Source organism: Muntiacus reevesi, chromosome 14 (genome assembly GCF_963930625.1).
Source record: "Muntiacus reevesi chromosome 14, mMunRee1.1, whole genome shotgun sequence".
NCBI classification, from domain to species: domain Eukaryota; kingdom Metazoa; phylum Chordata; class Mammalia; order Artiodactyla; family Cervidae; genus Muntiacus; species Muntiacus reevesi.
Genome location: NC_089262.1, coordinates 37,638,953 through 37,644,593, shown reverse-complemented (window position 1 = coordinate 37,644,593; position 5,641 = coordinate 37,638,953). Strand labels below are relative to the sequence as shown.

The 5,641-nt window shown below is 51.9% G+C and overlaps 1 pseudogene; it reads right to left on the bottom strand.

Moving 5' to 3' along the window:
- Nucleotides 1-314: 314 nt before the first annotated feature.
- LOC136146706 (alpha/beta hydrolase domain-containing protein 17C-like) lies at nucleotides 315-1,229 on the bottom strand (annotated as a pseudogene).
- Nucleotides 1,230-5,641: the final 4,412 nt, after the last annotated feature.

Below are 5,641 nucleotides of genomic sequence, written 5' to 3'. Positions count from 1 at the left end.
TGAGTCCTGCATAAATGATTCCCTGAAGGGCAAGGTGGAGAAAGGGGTGTGAGCATCCTTTTTACAGCGCAAGAAAACGATCCCCCCACTCAGCTCTCCTTTCCATTCCACAAGGCAACAAAGCTGGAAATCACAACTGTTCGGTTTAACATAATGTGTGAGTTAGAAAAACCTCTATATACCAAAGACCAAGACGTCCTCAGTTCTTTGATTAGGACTCCCAAAACGCTGGGCATTTCCTCGTGGTTATCAGGCCCGTGACAGCCATCCAGTTGAAGCACGTTTACAGTTGATGAAGTAAAATCAAGTCATATTCAGGAATTAGGAAGTTCGTGAGATATGAACTGTCGTAGACTTTCTAGGTATTGTATATATAAAACTCTATGTCATTATCCTCGGTCCCTTTGACCCAGAGGGGCTCCATGGCCCCGGGAAAGCGCTCGTACATGGCCATGACCTCGTCTTGTGTGCCGCGGAAGTATGGGAGAGGTGACTTTAAATATCTGTCAATGTTAGGGAAAGCATCAAAGCCGTGTGTTTTCCTGGTATCGGGAAAAGCCACACGCAATCCACACATCAGCGGCGAATGGAGAATTACAGCTGCACACTCGTACCTGGAGGCCAGGTCTACCATGGGGTAGGAGCTTCCAAAAGCTATGACCATACAAGATGATGTTCCCAGGACCTAACGCCGTATGGGGTGCAGCGCCCGCCAGGCGGCGTCGGTATCAGTTTAGAGGGCTTGCCCGGGCTGACGCCGTAGCCCTAGTCGTGGTAGATGTTGCAGTTGATGCGCGAGCGGAGGCCGATGTACCAATAGAAGCTGCGCCTCTGGCCCAGGCCCACGGCGTTGCGGTGGGAGAGAGGAGTGTGCGGCGGCTGGAGGGCGCCCAGCACAAGAACATGCAGCCGAGCCGCTTGTCCCAGGCGGTGAGCGAGCAAACCTCGACGTTCAGCTCGCACCGGGAGCATCCCCAAGTGTGCGCGCCCGCTCCGGCGCAGGCTGCACTCCCCGCCCCGCGCCCTCCTCTGGCGGCTGCTGTGCGGCTGGGCCAGGGCGGTGGCGGTGGCGGCGGCGAGGCCAGAGAAGGTCGCCAGCACCGTGCAGATGGGCTTGGGAGGCGGCAAGGCCAGCTTGACGGCGATGCGGCTCCGGCAGGCCCAGCTGCAGAAGAGCCAGCTCCGCTTTCCAGCGAGAAGCCCTGCATCCTGGGGTCTGGTTCGGGCATCCAGGCGGCCTCGAACCCGCGGCCGCCGGCACGGCAGGTAGGCAGACTGGCTCCGCAGCGAAGGCGAGTAGGGCAGCTGCGGCCAGCCTGGCGGCTGGACATGGAGGAGCTGGGAGGCGTGGCTGGCCTAGGCCGGCTTGGCGCTTCCAGCCCGGCGGGTCAGCGGTCGTCCCGGGGGCCGGCAAGGCGCGGACGGCCCCCCGGGCCCTGCGCCGCGGACAAAGCCCGTGGCAGCCCAGCCGGCTCGAACGCGCGATCCCTGCCTCCCTTCATGAGGGCTGACCTTTTCAAACACTTCTGCTAGGTTCTCACGCCATGTGGCCTGGAAGAACAAGGATCCCTTTTCTTCTGAGTGGAGCCGGCTGTCTCTCACTAGCAAACGGTTTGTTCAGACCACATATACATAGTCTTTCCAACTTAAGCCAAAAATTCAAAAAGGCAATTAAGCTAGTTCACTCCAACCCGCCCCTTTCCCCGTCCCAGCGTAGGAAATGTCAGTACCCACCTGGGAGGCCAAGTCCCAAGAAAAACAGCTTGAGTGAAACTTTGGATGTCATTTAAACTTTAAATTTAAAGCAATGATGCCAGGATATCAGGAGAATTTACCAAAAAGATAAATACTGAAAAGGAATACTGAGAAGCCGGTTGGGCTAAAAGGGCGGGGCATGTGCCCAAGCACCTGTTCACGGTAGAGTCCAAATTTCCTCTGCTGGGTGTCTCTTATATCCTGCCAACTATGCCAAGCAAATATTGACAGGAAATCAGTTAACAATCAAGAAGCCAAAAAGAATTTGATTCAAGTCAAACTGAGGATTGTAACCCAGGAGATAGAGCCTTAGAAGCTCTGAGAACTCTTCTCCTGTTAGCAGCCCAAGGCATAGTCCTATGCATTTTTGAGACAAAGGAGCCTACAAAATGACATTTTACATAAAGTTCACCAAAGATACATTGTCTAAGTAAACACAAAGCAAGCAGTGTGTCACTCTGACCCCCTGTGGAGTTGGGAAAAGATGGTCATCTTTAAGAAGTTGCATTGCTAGGGTCACAAAAAGAGGGGGAAATATCTCTGCTGTGGAACAGGTATTCCCCTCTTTCAGGAGGTCTGGCTGGTGTGTATCACAGGATGCACACTCGGCGGGAAAGGGGAGGCTGAAAGGGGGGCGTGATGGGAAAGAGAGTTTTGTGTTAAATTTTATTGTCTTGCCTTGAAATAGAAATTTTATTTCCTCACAAATCATCCAATAGTTGACCCATTTCCCCAAAAGGCACAAGATCGTATTTCCAGTTTTGTACCAAGTGGAACCCATCTTTGTGTTCATCCCCTAAGGTCACAACACAGACAGGCCGGTTTTCAAAAAACACAGAGAATCAGGAGGTACCCCACATTTGGAACAGAGTAGACTGATTACCAAGAAGCTTCCACAAAGGCCCCTCAACAGAATTGGAGAACTCAACACAAAGGGAGAAGAGCTGAGATCTCAGATCAGTCAGAAATCAGTGAGCCCAGTGGACTCCATGGGTACCAGTTGCAGTTACTCGCCAGCTTCAGATTACTTCCTACCCTGTTTTAGCAACAAGAATTGTTAAAAGAAAATTCAGAGAGCTTTACTGGATATAAATATTTTATTGAAAAAGAAACAAACTTCTCAAAAGGGAAGATTTCAAATTCAAAACTAGTATGAAGCTCCAGAGCCTTGATGTCTCAGGGCAGCTTATAAAGTGAACGTGAGGAAACTGTTTGACCTTTACAATGATTGGTTATTACACTGGGGGTTTCCAGGGAGCAGGGGACTGGTTAAAGTGGTTATCCTACTTCGTTTAAAGAAGATAACAACAGTTTTTTAAAAACCATTTTCAAAGGCATTTGTAAGGAATAGCCTGAGTTAAATTAACCGTGTGTTTTGAATAAATTCGATTTAGTTTTGCTTATGTGCCTTATTCAGTTTTCTCGATCAGGGGGAGTTTTCACGGCCGATCTATGTTTTATTTCTTTTCACCTCACTTTATTCATGCCATTTTATCCCCTGCGCCTCCGGGGATAAACTCTTTTGAAACTCGGTTCTCAGTTCCTAGCGGACAGCACCCTCGAAAAGCTCCGAAACTGACGTCTGCCTTTGGACACAATGTTGCGGTCCGCGCTGTGCCCGCCGGCTGGGTGCCGCCACGCTTAGGTCTCTGCCCCGCAGCGTTTTGTCGATCGCCCTCGGGCGAGTGCGCGGGGCCGGTGTTTTCTCGGTAGTTTCCGCCAGAGCCGAGCTGGCCCTTTCTCTGGGTCGCAGCTTTGTAACAACTGAGTCACAGCTTTCACGTCTACACCTGCGGCACACAGAGACCTGTCAGCGAAGGAAGGGGGGGTGCGGGGTGCCAGACCCTAGACGGCGCCCGGGGAAGAGAGTACAGATTCTCAATCATCGCCGAGTTCAATCCTCTGGGACTATTTTGGCTCCCGAGAAATCGCAGTAGGAGAACGATTCTAAGACTACATGTAGTTAACATTCCCCGAGCGTTGAGACGGTGCTGGACGTGGCTCTGACTCGGCGCCCCACATCAGCCCGGGACAGGGCGTCTATACTCTAGTTCAGCTCCCCTTTTCTTTAGGGAGATGAGGCGCCTGGCGCCGGGAAAGTCACCGAGAAGCTCTGAGACCCTGGCGGTCAGCGGTCAACAAACATCGGGTTTGGAGGAAGAAAAGGTACCGCCGCCAACAAGACACCCAGCGGGTAGCAGACTCGCCTTGTGTCAGAAAAATGGCAGTCCGTCTGTCTCCCAGAAATGTTACTAGATGTTACTAGATCCCCAGGTCGGGGCGAATCCCGGCGGCACGAAGCTGACCCGGCGGCACGAAGCGAGCGATGCTAGGGCCGAGAAGGGACAGCACAGGGGACCTGGGGCCCACGCGAAAGAGAGAAGTTCCCTTTAGTGCCGGGAGGGTGGATGCCAAAGAGAAAGCGCCGGCTCGGCGCTGCAGGCCCAAGTGCGGCTGAGAAACCCCCGGCTGGGCGGCAGGAACCGCCCGCAACCTTGGCTCCCGGACCCTCCACTGGCGGCGCAAGATCCAGGGGCGCTCCAGAGGGTTACCGTTGAGCGCAGACAGACCCAGAGACTCGGTGGAAAACTACACTTACATTATAATAACACAAATGAGAATAAGTCCTCGGGCACAGATATAAGTAAAAACAAAACAACACCGATCGCACCGACTGCAGAGCAAACCACACCGAAAAAGAATTTCTGCAAGCCAGCCGTTCAGAGAAGCTAACTCTACAAAGATCAGACAGCAGACACCGTGGATAGGTATAGTCTACTGCGATGGCCTGAGACCTGGGACCCTTTGCTACAGTCCTGCAATGCTTGCACCTGGACAAAATGCCTCCTCCAGAGGCACCAAGATAAAAGAAACTATAAGGTACTAAAAAGAACCGCGTGCCTGCCCAGTTGGGGCAAATTCTGGACAAGGAGACACAAAAAGACCTAAAATCCCACCTGCCACTTACACAGAGCAGAGAGCAAGAGCAGGGGACTGCTCACGCTCCTTGCGCGTGACACCCTCTAAGGTGTTGGTAAACCACCCAATCCACCAACCCCTGGGCTCACCCCTATCCTCACCCCATATAAGGAACCAGCTGCCCCACCTCCTTGAGAAAGCAAGTTCTTAGCTCCAACTTTCTGCAGCAGGGGCCCCAGTAAAGACTTGCCTGAATTTCTCATCTAGGCTCTCTTCAATTTTTATTGATTAAAGAGGCCAAGAACCCTGGTTAATAACACTACCATTAAATGATCACTGTCACTCTTGCTAAATCAGTGTTGGCCACGCTGAAAATCGCTGGGCGGGACATACTATGGCTTATAGGACTTGTTAATTTGTACAAGAGTGAACTGGGAAGCAGAGGTTAACGTGGAACTTGCCAAATTGAAACCGGCTCTGAGCAAGTACATTGCTTCTGGCCACTCGCTCTGAGGATGGGGATGGCCAAGGGGCTGCGACCCTGAGAAAGTGCCAACTGGGCTCTAATTGCAAGTTCTGAGAAAACTCCGGTCCAGTGTACTGGCCAGGGCCGCAACCTCCAAAACGCTGACACTGAGGCTCTAACAGGGCCGGTGCAGGGACCCAGCCAGACAGGCAGAGTTCAGTAGCGCTATGTTCAAAGGCAACTATTCATTGTGGAGCTTTCAAGGCACTAAAAATAGCGGAGACTGAGAAATGAGGGTATTAACTCTCAGGAAAGATCAGAGTTGCAGGGGATAAAATGAGATGAATGATGTGGGATGAAAGGAAATAAAATATAGATAAGGCTTGAGAATCCCCCTACGGGACAAAACGGTTTGGGTCACGTAAACAAAACTAAGGGTTTCCCAGGTGACTCAGTAGTAAAGAATCCACCTGCCAATGCAGGAGACACAGGTTCAATCCC